Source organism: Cibotium barometz, chromosome 51, assembly GCF_041138505.1.
Source record: "Cibotium barometz isolate CiBa-2024 chromosome 51, ASM4113850v1, whole genome shotgun sequence".
Taxonomy (NCBI): Eukaryota; Viridiplantae; Streptophyta; class Polypodiopsida; order Cyatheales; family Cibotiaceae; genus Cibotium; species Cibotium barometz.
The window spans coordinates 25,979,918-25,994,528 of NC_141096.1; positions in this window are offsets into that span (position 1 = coordinate 25,979,918).

Below are 14,611 nucleotides of genomic sequence, written 5' to 3' on the forward strand. Positions count from 1 at the left end.
GTGATGTGATGTGGATCGGGGTATATATGAATGGATGAGATGTAATATGATGAGATGTGGATATGGGTAGATGCGAGTGGATGAGATCTGATGAGGATAAATGAGGAAAGAAGTGTTGAGATGGAAAATGATGTGATTGGATGAGATCTGATGAGGATAAATGAGAAAAGAAGTGTTGAGATGGAAAATGATGTGATATGATGAGAATGGGAATACATATGAAATGGATATGGATTAAATAATGTGGATTGATGTGGAACAATGTGGAAAGACGAGAGTTCGTTATAGAAACTGTATCATTAGGGCCAAAAACGTCTCAAAATGGGCTGTGTAAGGAATTTCGCTAACTTGCTAATTAGTAGAATGTTGATGGTCAAAACGGCTCCAAATTTGGCCGTTTTGGATATTTAAAGCGTATCTATCTGATTGAACACATATCTAAGTATATATTTTAAAATCTAAAAAAATATATCGTTTTCATGCTACTCTTTAAGGGCTCGTCTCGAAATTTGTCCTCTTTTAGTGATTTCGCGGCAAAATGACCATTCCCTCCAAACGCGCTCTCATCCATTCTCCAAAAAAATTTCACTCCTCTGCTTCTCTAAGAATTTCACAAGCTACATCTCATTCTCATTCTTCTCTGTCTCTGCTAATATTTTTAGCTCTGTTAGTAATGAGTGATACATCTAATCGTAAGTTTCATTTGAATATCAAGCTTAACCAAGAGTATGCAACTACACGGAGTGTCTACCAAAGATCCCTTTCATGTGCAAATGAAGCTCAACATCTTCGCAACGAGAAGGAAAGAAGCATATTGACCTATGGACAGATGGAAGTCTATATCCACCGGATCCCAGAACAGGAAGGTATCCTTCTTTTCACACACCACATGATTTGATTAGATTTGTTGGTGATGGGGTGGATGGCTTACTTGGTTATAGTTCAAGACTATCTCAATCACATATTAATTATGCAGAATATACTACATATCTTCAAAATACTTCATCTTTGAATGCAACAAAAATTATAGAACTTGAAAACAAAATAGTGTCTTTGAAACAAGAAAATGATCAATTGAAAACTTTAAAAGAAACTCCAATAGGGTTAAGAGCACGAGTAAAACGAATGCAGGATGTAGTTAACTTAACAGAGAGATCTAGACAAAGAAAAAAAAGGTTAAAACTTGTAAGAGATCATGTTACTAAACTTCTAGGATTTGACATGTCTAATGCTCAGGAAAGGGTAAGATTTTTGAATGAGCTTATGAATAGGTCGGATATCTTGAAACTTTTGGAACTTCCTGAAAATCAAACTCAAAAAAAACTAGTCTTTCAACATCTATTAAAAGATATGGACTTATTAGTCCAGCCTTCCCAAATGCAAGAAGTTTGTGACACAGTGGGAGTGAGTAGAAAGGGATACAGAGCCATCTCTAAAACCTGGTTCAGGGTCCTTAAGTATTACAAAATCAAAGCTTTTGGGTTGCCTAGACCTCACAATGTTGGAAAATATAGAACTCTGTTAAATGAGGAAATTTCTAAACATTTCGGAGAGTATTTCCATATTGAGGGAACAATGCCATATGAGAGACAAAAAAAAAATCGTCTTTTGAATACAACGTTTATAATAATATTTGGATGAACATTAGAAAAGTCCAATCTTTTATGGTGAGATATTACAACATAAGAGAAATAGATTGTGAAGGAAAACTTGTATTTGTTTTAAAATTAGATGAAGCTCAAATCCAAAAATGTCAAAAAATGGAAAGAATATCTATATCCCTAATGAATAAAGCATTGGACTATAGTCAAGGTAAGATTGATTCTCCATACCACAAAACTCAATCAGAAATGGAGCTATGGTGGATTGGATCAGCTCATGTACCAGTAGAGAGTCATGAAACATTAAAGTGGCTCTTCTCACAAACAGACATTCCTTCAGTTATTCAGAGCCAAAATACAGGTGAACACCTTCATGTAGATGACATAGGTGATTTCATTGTGGAATGGCATTTGAGTGCCGACCTCAAGGCGTTGAAGTGTATGTTTGGTGTATGTGAAGGAGCAAATACCAAATATCCATGTCTTTATTGCATGGCAAGCACAGGGACAAGAGAATGGCTTGCAGAAAATGAGATTGGAAAACCACCATCCAGAAATAATGTGAATGTTGTCGATTATCCAACTTCTATTAAAATATGGGATCCAATCCTACCAATACATTTAAAAAATGTGCATATATGTACATTGCATGCAGAGATAAGAATCTTGGACAAATTGCTCAGACTTCATCTGGACTATGCATATTCTATTAAGCCGACTAAACTTGCACATGAGTGCATAGAAAAATGCGAAGCCTTGCTCTCTCAAATGGGTTTCCATGGTGGGGAAGTGCATCTTAAAAAAGATCCTGTTCTTTCTGGAGGTACAGGTGATGTTTTGCAAGATGTTTCAATGGGAGGAGCAAAAGCGAGAAGATTTTTGAGCAACCATGACACCAAACAAGTCAATGCAATGTGGAACTGCTGGAAACAGCTATGTGTCATCACCACAAATGTCAAAAGTAGACCAGATGTAGCCAACAAACGTATGGAAGTTTGGAAAAAACTCGACAATTTTTTCAAAGTCCTTAGACAACAAGTTGGTTCAAATACTTATGCAAATGATTTCAAAAAAGCAATAAAGCTTTTGATCAAAGCTATCATAGATGCCTGGGGAGAAAAAGACATAACTTATTACTTGGTGAGTGTTCAGACTTATCAAAACAGTTAAAATTAAAGTGTAATTTCTTAAATTTACTAACAAAAAATTATCTTTGTAGCATATTCTTTACTTGCATGGACCATATTTTGCTACAGAAGGACCCCTTGCAACATGGAATACACAAGGAATGGAAAAGTCTCACTATCAAGCGAGAACTTCCTTTTTTAGATGTACCAGAAGAGGAGGTGGTCAAAGAAGAAGTAATGCACTTAAAGAATTATTCAATTGGTTCTACAGGAGGCAATTACAAAGGATGAGATCAAAGACCCAGCAATCTGAAACTACACAAACACCTCAAGACGACAGAGACTAATGATCTACTAACACATTTGTACCTCTTACAAAATATTTGTTGAAATATAATTAGTCCTTGCAAAATATTGTGTACATTAGTTTTTGATTCTCTTGGGACTATTTGGCATGTCACCTCTGTATCTCAAAAATTTTCTCCTTCTATAACCTCCAAGAAGATTGATATCTGACACCTCAGCTGCTGCAGCTACATAGCTAGAGTAGCAAAGAAAGTATCCTCCTCTTGAGGCATTGAAACCTGCAGCATATCCAAAGATTCTAAGAGCAGCAGCTCTCTCTAGAAGCAAAAACTTGTTAGCATTTATTTGAAGGGGAGTGTATCCCATGAACCTTGACAACACCTTCAAGGCAAACATTGGCAACTCAGCATCTTCAGAGAAGTTCATGTGGAATGCACAGAACACAGCCTTATCCAATGTAGGTAAGTAGTGCATGAGAGCAGATGAAGGCCTTCTTGACCTAGTGTCTGTAGCTTTCACTCTGCTGCCTCTAGCTCTTCCTAGAAAATCATCCTTATCAAGCAATTCACTCTGCAAGACAAAAACCTCAATTTAAAAAAATTACAATCACAATAACATTTTACAAAAGATTAAATGGAAGCTACCTTCTGCAACTCATCCTCAATTACTACTTTGTCTTTCATCAAGTTGCATGAGCCAGCCCTTTCCACTTTATCAGAATTTGCCTGAAGCTTGAAATCTCTGCCAAAAGACTCAATACCTAACTCAATAAGCCTGTTCTCAAAATCCTCATCACTAAGGGAAGGTTTCCCCTCATCCACTTTTTTAAGGCACAAGGCAAGTGCATCAGTAGAGCAGGGATAAATGAGTGGTCAGATGTTTGCAAATCAAGGGCCAAAAACTCTTCCTTTGACTCTACTTCTATATCAATAAAGTCTTTGGTCACTTCACAAGCTTCTGAAATTGCTGCAATACAGTAGTCTTCTCTGATATTGAAGAGACATTGAAGATAGGACAGAGGAATAAAATCTTTCTCATTGATATAGAAGAAAGGAAGGTTTGGAAGAGTAACAGAGGATTCAGATATGCTTGCTTCCTCTGAGGGCTCTTCAGTAATAGTGAAAGCCCTAAATTCTGCAACATCAAGATTGGCACTTTCTCTCTCCTCAGCTTGAACATCAATTTCTTCCTCTTCTAAAATTTCACTTTTCTCTAGCTTTGAGACTGTGGTGACATTTAAGTTTTCTTCTTCATTCTCTGCATCAATTTCTGGTTGTTGCTCTTTATCTTGTATTTCTGCTTTCAAAAATAGGAAGAAAAGAAAGGAGACATCCTTGGGGACAAGGTTGCAATGCTTTTTATGGATTGGACAAGAAATGGATGAAGGGCATGTGAAAGAGGTTCTATTTGAAAATCTACTGAACCTCTTTGTAACTTTGGCTTTCTCCACTGACAGCTGTGTAAAATCGGTAAGGTGACAAAAATCATTGTCTCCGATATGAAAACAATGAGCTTCAATTGACATTTCAAATTGTTTGTACTCCTCTTCAAGAATGTCCTTAAGCTTCAACAAAACATCTGAAAGAGAAAACCTTGGATTGAATATCTCCACTGCATCTACGTAGATCTTCATATCATGACCATCTTGCAAAATAGCATTCAAGAGTCTTTCACTTGGGCTTTCTTCAACAAGTTCATGTCGACCCGCAACACTTTTACTCATTGAGATATTTGAAAAAAATGCTGGAATAATTCTCATGAGCCCGAACGAAGCGAAATGAATGGTCCAAAAGTTTTGGAATTCCTCTATCGCTTGGTGCGGGCTTTGGCAATTCCAAGGTCCCAAAAAAAATATAGAGTTTTGCAAAATAGGGCTAGGAAGACACTATAGTGCACAGCTTGACTAGACGAAAATAAGTGGTCCAAAAGCGGGGAAAAAATTTGAAAGAGAGTTTTTAAGAATATTTGTAACGTGGTAAAAATACCTTAAATAGTGACCGTTTATGCCACATGGCAAAAATGATTACATGACACGTGTATCCAACGGTCCTTTGTACAACAGATTCGAGGTATAAAAAGTTAATTTTGTTGAAAATATTTCTATTTTTCACCGACACGGTATCAAGCGAGATCAGTCCACCTTATTTCCCGAAAACTACTTTTACATTTCTTACCCATATCAAGCGATTGCACCTTTCCACTACATTTGGATTCCTTCAATCGCTTCGTTCCGTCTTTTTCTTGATTGCCCGAATCAAGCGATTAAGCTTATCCGACATTTTTGGATTTGCCTCATCGCTTTGTTCGGGCCTCCTTTTTCACTTGGCTGAGGGATGCTTATTTTTTGAACAGTTGGAAGCCTTCATTTGTAATTTCCCGAATCACGCGATTATCCCTTTCCAACACCTTTGGATCCGCTCCATCGCTTTGTTCGGGCCACTTAATTTTTTTATCTTATTACACAAATCACCTCCATCGGGTCTCTTTTTTTTAACTTCAATGGCGAGGACAAAACAGACTGCAAGGAAAGTCTACCCACCTTTGGAGACTGAAAAAGCTGAGGACAAACCAGGACCTTCCAAACAAGAAAAGCCTCTTCCAAAGCCTCGTGCGAGGGCGACACAGCAAGAAAGAGATTAAACTATCAGGTGAAGTCCTTAAGAGAGATCAGAGCAGCATAGAAATCTACTAGTCTTCTCATCCCTCGACTGCCATTTACTCGGGTTGTCAGGGACATATCAGAAAGGTTAGTTGGAAAAATGAGAAACACAAATCTTGATAAAGTCCGATGGGAGTCACAGGCCCTTATGTGTCTTCAAGAGGCTGCTGAAGATTTTTTAATCGACTTTATGAATGATGGATACATTGCTGCTGCATTTTCTCATAGGATCACTCTTATGAGCAAAGATTTTGTGCTTATGTCCAGACTTAGATATAAGTTTGACAAAGCTTTGGAGCCCATTCCAAGTCAAGATATGAGAGCTTTTGAAATTCTTAATATCCCTCCAGCAAGACAACCCAAACAATCAGTTGTTATTGAAGATATTTCTCATACTTATGGTACAAGAAAAGCTCAGGATATCAAAGAAGAAGTTGAGAAAGAGAGAGAGCAGGAGAAGATTACAGAGGATGCCATTCTTTCTCAGTAAGCTGAAATTCTCCATGCATCCAATTCAGAGCTTTATCAGAATGTGACAGGTCAAATGATAGTAGATGTGTCCATGCATGGAGAGGATGAGGTTTATTGTGACATTGCCCCTGAAGACACAAGTATGCTTGTGAATCACAATATTGAGATATCTGACACAGTCCTCTTCATCTGTCTGAGGTTTGTGTGGATTTGCTTTTGCTTTCTTGATGAATTTCTCAGATTCCATATTTTGTTGACATGTTTTGTTTATGTCTCCAGTGACCATTCTTGATCCCCTTGTTACACAGTGCCTTTTCAATAGGCAAGGGGATCTTGCAAGTTTTCTCAAAAACTTTGATATGGTTACCTGCAATTACATTGTATACCCTTATGTTGAAGTGTAAGACTCACACTCAATTATCTTTTGCCTATAATAGACATTACAATATTCACAACTAATTGCAGTATTCATCTTATCACAGAGGCCATTGGAGTCTTATTATCTTCAATCTATTGGATAGAGATGTGATCTTTATGAATTCTTTAGCATCCATTCATGGGAGAAGTAAAATGTAAGAATCAACTTTTCCATGGTTTATGTTCTAGAACAATATTTTGTATGTTTTCAATTATTTGGTTGACCCTCAATATTTTATGCTTGCAGTGCTGCCAAACTTATCTTGAGTTTTCTAGGTTCTACCTATGTAGACTACAAACTTGAAGATTTTAAGTACTACAATCAGGAAGTTCCTTTGCAGAAAGACTCAACATCTTGTGGATGGATGGTGCTTGCTAATGCTTGGAGATATCTTGAGTCAAGATTTAGAATGACAACACTTACTGTAAGTTCATGAATGAAAACCATTGATTGATTTAGTGAATACATTTAGTGACCTATTTTCTTATTTTCTTATTTTCTTTTGTCTAAGTTGCATGAATATCCAGATTCTTGGGTAAGTTGGGTAAGGGAGAAGGCAGTGTCCATGGTTTTGAACAGATCCATTAATCCATATGATCTTGATTCCCCCTTTCCACCTAATAAAGGAGCCAAGGATACAACTTCAAAGAAAAGGAAAAGGGAGGAGAAGGAAAGCTCATCCAAAAAGGAAAAGACCTCTGCCAAAGAGAAGAAGAAAAGAAACAAGAGCCCTACTAAGAGCAGATCTTCCAAGGTCAAAAAGAGCCATTCTAAAGAGAAGACCCATTCTAAAGGAAAGATCCCTCAGCCTCCTACAGAGAAGAGCCCTACCCCTCCTGCTAAAGAGAAGAGCCCTAGCCCTCTTGCTAAAGAGAAGACCCCTAGCCCTCCTGCCAAAGAGATGAGCTCTTCACCAGCTCAAGGGAAGACTCCTATCAAAGAGAAGATCCCTAGTCCTCCTGCCAAAGAGAAGAGCTCTTCTCCAGCTCAAGAGAAGACACCTATCAAAGAGAAGACCCCTATCAAAGAGAAGAGTGCTACTAAAGGTCTTCCGTTTCACTCACCAGTGAAATTTAAAATTCAGAAGCGTCGTTTATCCAATAAAGATAGTGAGAGGGCAAATGTTGGCTCTCCATTAAATTTCTTTTTCATGTTCCCCAAGAAGACTGCCAAGTCTCCAAGGCCAACCTCCAAAGAACCTTCTCCAAAACCAGACCCCACTGCCAAATCTCCCTCACCAACACCTAAAGATCTCAGAGAAGAGCCCAACTTACCACCATTTGAGGAATTCACTCTAAAGTCTTCCTCTCCAACACCTCAAGAGCTGAAAACTCCAGAACTTGAACCTCAATCAGCAAAATTTGATCGAAGCAAACAGAAGAGAGAAAGATTCCCTAAAGATGCAGGGTCATCTCATGCCAAAAGGAAAGTTGATTTTGTTGTGATTCCACAAATTTACTTTTGTTTTGTTCATTTTGTCCATATGAACACACCCTTTTTGGGACAATATTCTGTACTTAAATTCAGTATCAATAATTTGATATTCAACTGTTAAACCTTGTTCTGTGTTGCGAACAATATGTTGACCATTTTTGTGAAGAAGTCAAGACGAAATTTAGCAGAATATATTGATTACATTATTGGAGAAATCCTTTTCAGCTATACAAACTTGCCCTTGCAAGTGGCTCAAATACAACTTTTTTTGGGGGGAGACATGTGATGCATGAGGTTACACTCTCCATCCTTGTACTGAAAATAATATCATCTACTTTGAATCTATATTCAGGTGATATTTCGTCCAGAAACTCAAGCGACTCTCTTACATGTTGTAGTCGCCAGTTTGATGTTACTATGAGTTTCCTGGGATCTATGAATGGATGGACTATGATGTTAAATTCAAACTCTGGACAATTCTCTTCAGAATCCAAAGGGACCCAACTACCAAGCTTGCTTTTCCATCTCCTATAGTCATAGCCCAAAACTAGGGATTGGCGACATAGTTGGTATGAGATAGACAAAGAATTTGGGCTTACTCTACAACTGATATTGTCCCCCATATGAAAAGTTTCCTTGGTACTCCATCCTTCTCCAAGTACAGTGTCCAGATCAGTCAGAGATAGTCTTCTATTAAGCCACATCGTTCTTGTCCTCTCCAATTCCATTGTATTGAAACATGCCACAAAGACATGTATAGGCAAGAACCATTGAATTTTTATCCTTCTTGAAATCCTTCCAAGAGACATAGCTTTAAGAATATCATCTTTGATTTTGGATTTGAAGCTTGTTATGGTATTTGGATCAGGAACTTCCCATTCCAGTGACATTAATGTGGGAATAGGTATGTCATATAATTCTCCATGAACACCTTCTCTTGATGGAACCCTGTATTCTGCAAAATACACAAATAAATCCACTGATTTGTAAAATGAAGGTGGTTTGTCTGCATACATGACATCTGCAATCCCCTTGTGAATTGCTTTGAATGTGCCACTTAAGCTCTCAACAGGCTGCCACTCCACAGCTGTTGATGGAAAGATAACTGAAATTAAACAAACAACCAATTATATCAGAAGGAGAAATATTGTGTTGTATCAAATAGATAAAGTTTTGTTGAATTACAGTAAGAATGGAGAATTGGATGTTCATCCAAGTTCAACACCATGTCTTTGGCCATGTAGACATGTTGAACTTTTGCAAGCCAGCCATTGTCGGTCACTTTGAAGGCAAGAACACGACCTTTCCAATGGGATTTCACTTCATTTCGCTTGGTTCTTTTCACCGTGTAGGCACCTTTGCAAGAGGGAAGCATTGTTACCCAATCATTCACACGAAAAGACATGGGTTTCCAAACACCATCTTCTCTGGTGTTATGAAAATCACAAGAAGTTATATTATGAGAAGGACGACGTGAGGACGCCATAGAAGCTCACAGATGAGAGAAAAATAGTGAGTCTTTTGAAAGTTCAAAGAAAGGAGAATAAACCATATGCCAAAATGGAGGGAAGGTGGAAAAGGGAATGAGCCATACCAAAATGGAGGGAAGGTGGAAAAGGGAATGAGCCATACCAAAATGGAGGGAAGGTGGAAAGTAGACGTTTGAAAAAATTTGGTGATTTGTCATCTCGGGAGGGTCACTATATGTAAAATATCCCTATCGCGTGCGTTCAAGGCCTATATTTTAAATCCCTTATTTGTGAATTTTTTAATCTATATAATATCTCCTTTTTTTATGAATCTGTAAATTTTTTTGAAAAAATTTTAAATCATACCCTTATGTAAATATATTTCTGTAAGTTTCATAAATTAAAATTATGCTTCTGTTGAACGCACGTGATATTCACATTTTTTTGTGAGTGACCCCCCCGAGTTTGTCATTAATAGCGTTGTTTTCAGAGCCTGAAAAGAGGATTTGGTATCTTCCTGCTTGATTTTTTAGAATATAAAATGGAACAAGATGTCACTATTTTGGACCCAAACTTTAATGTTAGCCATCGTAAACGTCTAAATTAAGCCGTTTTAGCCGTTCGCCACTAAAATAGAACCATTAAGAAGACATTTAGAGGAGACCAGAATGCCATACTTTTGTATACGTGTCAATTCACAATTGGATAATTTCTTAATCCTTAGATTAACAAACAGCCCTTTTCTAGCCGTTTTTGGCCCTAATGTTATGACCTGTTTTTAAATGACTATTTTATGTCAAGAATGTTGGGGAAGCAATTTGACCGTCTTGTGAATGAGGTTGTGGATACCTAACTGATAAAGTTGCAACAGTTCTGATGGAGAGTCAGCGGAGGACGTCTCGTGTAGCAAGGTTTGCCGAGGTCTTGACCAGCCTCGGTTCGATTTAAATGGTGAGCTTCCGGTACAGTGGATGAGGGACCAAGGAAGCAGCCTATGAGTGAAGTGCTAGGTGACCTGCGAAGGATCCTAGAGGGTGCTGACCATACGGTGCTCGGGCTCTGGGGTGCCGAATATACCCACACGTGCATCGGGGAAGATATTGTAACAAGGAGTAAGAGTTGTTTTCTGAAACCGGGCATGGATCTGGTTGATTAACCTTGCTGGTTCCCTCAATTTGACAAGCATAGAAATTACTTTTAAATTAGAGAATTGCTTCATAATGAGAAGCTTCATTTAAATATAGAATAGGTCATAGGAATGACCATTCTTTGGGGAAGAGAGAGACATGCTTTAAAAAACATTTAATTTAAGCATAAATGGAAATTTATGTGTTTCATCACTACAATTCATTAAAGAACTTCAATTGTATTAAAAATCCATTCAATTGGATGCTTCTCAAGCTTGAGAGGGGTTGAGAAGAGAGAACATTTGGAGATTAAAAAAAAAGACCATAAACCACACTTTACCTCCTAAGATTGCTTGATTCTTTAATCAATGTAGAGGCCCCTAACCAATCAATTGGTTTGTATGTTGATGAAGACTCCAGGGAAGATTGAAGAGAGAGAGAAACTCTAATCTCTCCAATTTGTAGAGGATAATAGAAAATATCATTATTTCAGTATAATACTGGCATGGTATAGTTCTTATATTTTTTTACAAAGGGCTAAGGATCTATTTATAGGTGAGGGAGTTCACTAACCAAGTCCAACTAGTTTCTAGAATTTTCCAGGTTCGGTTTGGTTGAATTTGGACAAGATTTGGACCTAGTTTGGCTCCCTTTTGATTTGGTTTTATCCAGGAGAGAGGAGAGATAAAAATATCACAATATTTTTGAGTTTAAAACTCCACCACATATGTGAAATAGGCGCCTCCTTGAAGAGCCCCCTTCTCCTTACCAAGGTGTCAAAATTGAATCATTATACCCAAAATATCTCATTGTTTTTAGTAATATTCATAGTTTTTTACTAATAAACCTTGTACTTAATCAACTTTTCATCTTAAGTCGGCATTTACTCATTTTTGGGTATTTTTCTTTTACAAATTAGATTTATCTCCTCCCTACACTTGGATTGATCCTATTGGCCCATAGGAACTTAATTGGACCATAATCCAAAAATTTCTGAAAATCTAGACCCTTAGGCTAAGGTCCTTTATACTTATTTTCAATTAATTCCAAATGCACATTGGAAAGTTCTTTTTGAATTTTTGTTTCAAGGGAAACCATTTTAGAGGATTTTTATATCCAAAAATATCTCAATTTTGGATTACCTCTCTCTAGACATTTTCTCTCTCCAAGTCAAAATAGGGTAAAACAGAATCTTTCTTTTATTTCAAAGAGGGGAATAATTACAAGATCAGAAGGGGAGGTTCTTACACCTGTACACTCAAAAGCTGGAGGGAGGAATCTTACATCTTTCCCCACTTAAAAAACGCGAGATGTCCTCATCTCGTAGATGGAGTATGATCTCTTTCATCTTCTTCTTCTTCTTCAATCACTTCCAGCATTACTGCCTTGGAAGTGGATGGCCGATTTAAGAACATCTCTCTTTGACTTCCCCTGAGGTGGAGGTCTTGCATTACTTTGGATTAAAACTGCGGGTTGATTAGAGGGTCTACCTCTGGGATTTCTCTAATTTTGGCGGAAAGAAACCTGATTACTCTGGAAGGAAGGAGCTGGAGTCTCGAATCTTGATCCCTAATTTTCTCACCCTGAAAACCTTGTTCCAAAAGGAGTTGGGCAATCCATACTGCGATGTCCAAATCCTTGACAGTTATAGCATTTCACTCCCTTGTTCAAGGGTGGAACTTCTGAAGTTGAATTCCAAGGGATTGAGTTCCGGGAAAAGGACATTTCTTTCATTCTGGAACTTCCCATATCCTCGGCTTGACGCTTATATCTCTTAGACGGTGGAAGGTCGGAATCACCTTCTAGAGCTAAAAACCTTTTGAAAGGTGATGGTGCTGGCTTCAGAGGGACCTTGACATCAAAGGTTGTCGCGAAATCCTTTGCCATCCGCACTGCTTCGGCCATGGAAACTGGCTTGGCATTCTTCACTAGGATATTCAAAGGTTTGTTCAGTCCTCGAATGAACCTAGCCATCAGTTGTTCTTCATCCACCCCAGTGTGGTGAGTATTTGAGGAGGAGAGCGAACGCTTGGTGATATACTTCAATAGTTCTGCTCCCCTGGGTTAACTCTAAGAATTCGTTCATCTTTGTTTCCAAAAAGCCAGGAGGACAGAATCTCTTCCTTAGGTAAATTTTGAGATCATTCCATGTCTGAGTGTTTGGATGCACACGGTGTGTCTCGCAGTGGTTTCTCCATGCTACTCTGGCTGTTTCTACTATCTTCAGCCTTGCAAGAGCCATTTTGCTCTTCTCATTATACCCGATGACATCGAAGTACTCTTCCATTGCTTTGATCCACTTCTCCACAGTCTCGCCCAAGTTTCCCCCTTCACCCTTGAATGGTCCAGGCTGCGATCTATGAAGAGTTTTACGAACATCCAAGTCGAGCTCTTCCTCATCAAGTTGGGGGTTATCATTCTTACCACGATGACCTCGATCCATGATCCTATCAATAAGAAAATTCTTGTTAAGTCCTTTTATTTACAATTAAAATCCAACTTATTCTAGGGTTCTTTAGATTGGTCAGCTCTCCACAGAATCATGGGATAAAGATCCCTTATATAGAACTCATTATTAGATAGCAATTCATTCAGAATATATCATTCATAGTCTTAACACAATAATGGTCCATCAGACCAAAAATTCCATCTGAACATTCATCCATTGAAGTTTTAGTTATGCAGGTTTTTAATTTGTTATCCCTTAACTGGATCCACTAGGTCAAGTGTTAACAGTAGCAATCTGTCAACACAATCCACTAATCTCATAATGATTTGTTGAAGTCATTATCATCATTCCAGGTACGAACATCATCACAGGGACTTGTCCCACTCATCCTCATTGTGGTTTTGCTCAGCTTATCGCTTTTCAACCAAAATTCAGGAATCATCATTTTTCAATCAGAATTCAAATCAACTCATCAGTTCTCAACCAGAGTTTTAAAATCATATCAACCACATTTGAATTCATCATTTAGATATATCTAGATGGCATTTTTGCTTACAATTTCAAGGTCTTAGATTTACTCGTATATACTACTAGTGAGCTACAGTTATACCCTCGGTATATACTACTAGTGAGCTACAGTTATACCCTCGGTATATACGGGTAGTCACGGTCCTTGGAATTATAAGGTAAATACCATTATGACTAGGCCTCAAGCAAGTTAGGAATTTCCATACAATTGCGATACTTCATCTGAAGACCCACTTTCAATTTTATGAATCTTCATTCTGAATATCAATTTATATGAATTTTATCACACAATTACAACCTTTTACTGTTACTTCACAAATTTTTGACATTTTTGGCTTTTCAATTGATCCACTTTAGTTAATTCGCTGTGATACTAGTTGAAAGATCCCTATCCCCTCCGCACAACAGATTTGGGGGTGCTAGCAGCGGAAGTAGCACTTCTTGCGCGGAGTAGGATCCCTCACTCGGGGCCTAGCCCATGGATATCCGGAGAAGAGACTAATCCCTTGGTTCTTCAAAAACCCAACCTAGAAAAACTTCCCCCTACCGGATAGCCCAGACGATTCCTCCAGGATATTTGTACTCTAACATAGTCAAGGTCATTACTGACCAAACTGATCCGACCAAACCTGTGAGTCACTTGGCCAGATCAAGGAAGAAACTTGCACTTGGATCATAGAAAACAATGCTTTTTTCCCCATCGAGAGGCACAACCATTGATTCTTTTTCCATGGAACAATTACTATCCGGGATTTACTTTATCTATCGTACTATAACAGAATTGAGTCTCATTTTATGGATCCATCAGTCCAGCCTAACCCCATCTAGTCCCATGGGTTAGCCAACCGCCTGACCATTGTAGTGATGGGATTGTAGTGATGGGATCCAATTAGGAATTTGGTTAGGTTTGTACTAAGGAGGAAAAGAGTTCTTAGGCCCCCTAGCCGGATATTCATGCAAATTTAACGCCAGTCACACCACTTACACACCCAATATAAAATTGCCTTTTTTCACAGATTTAG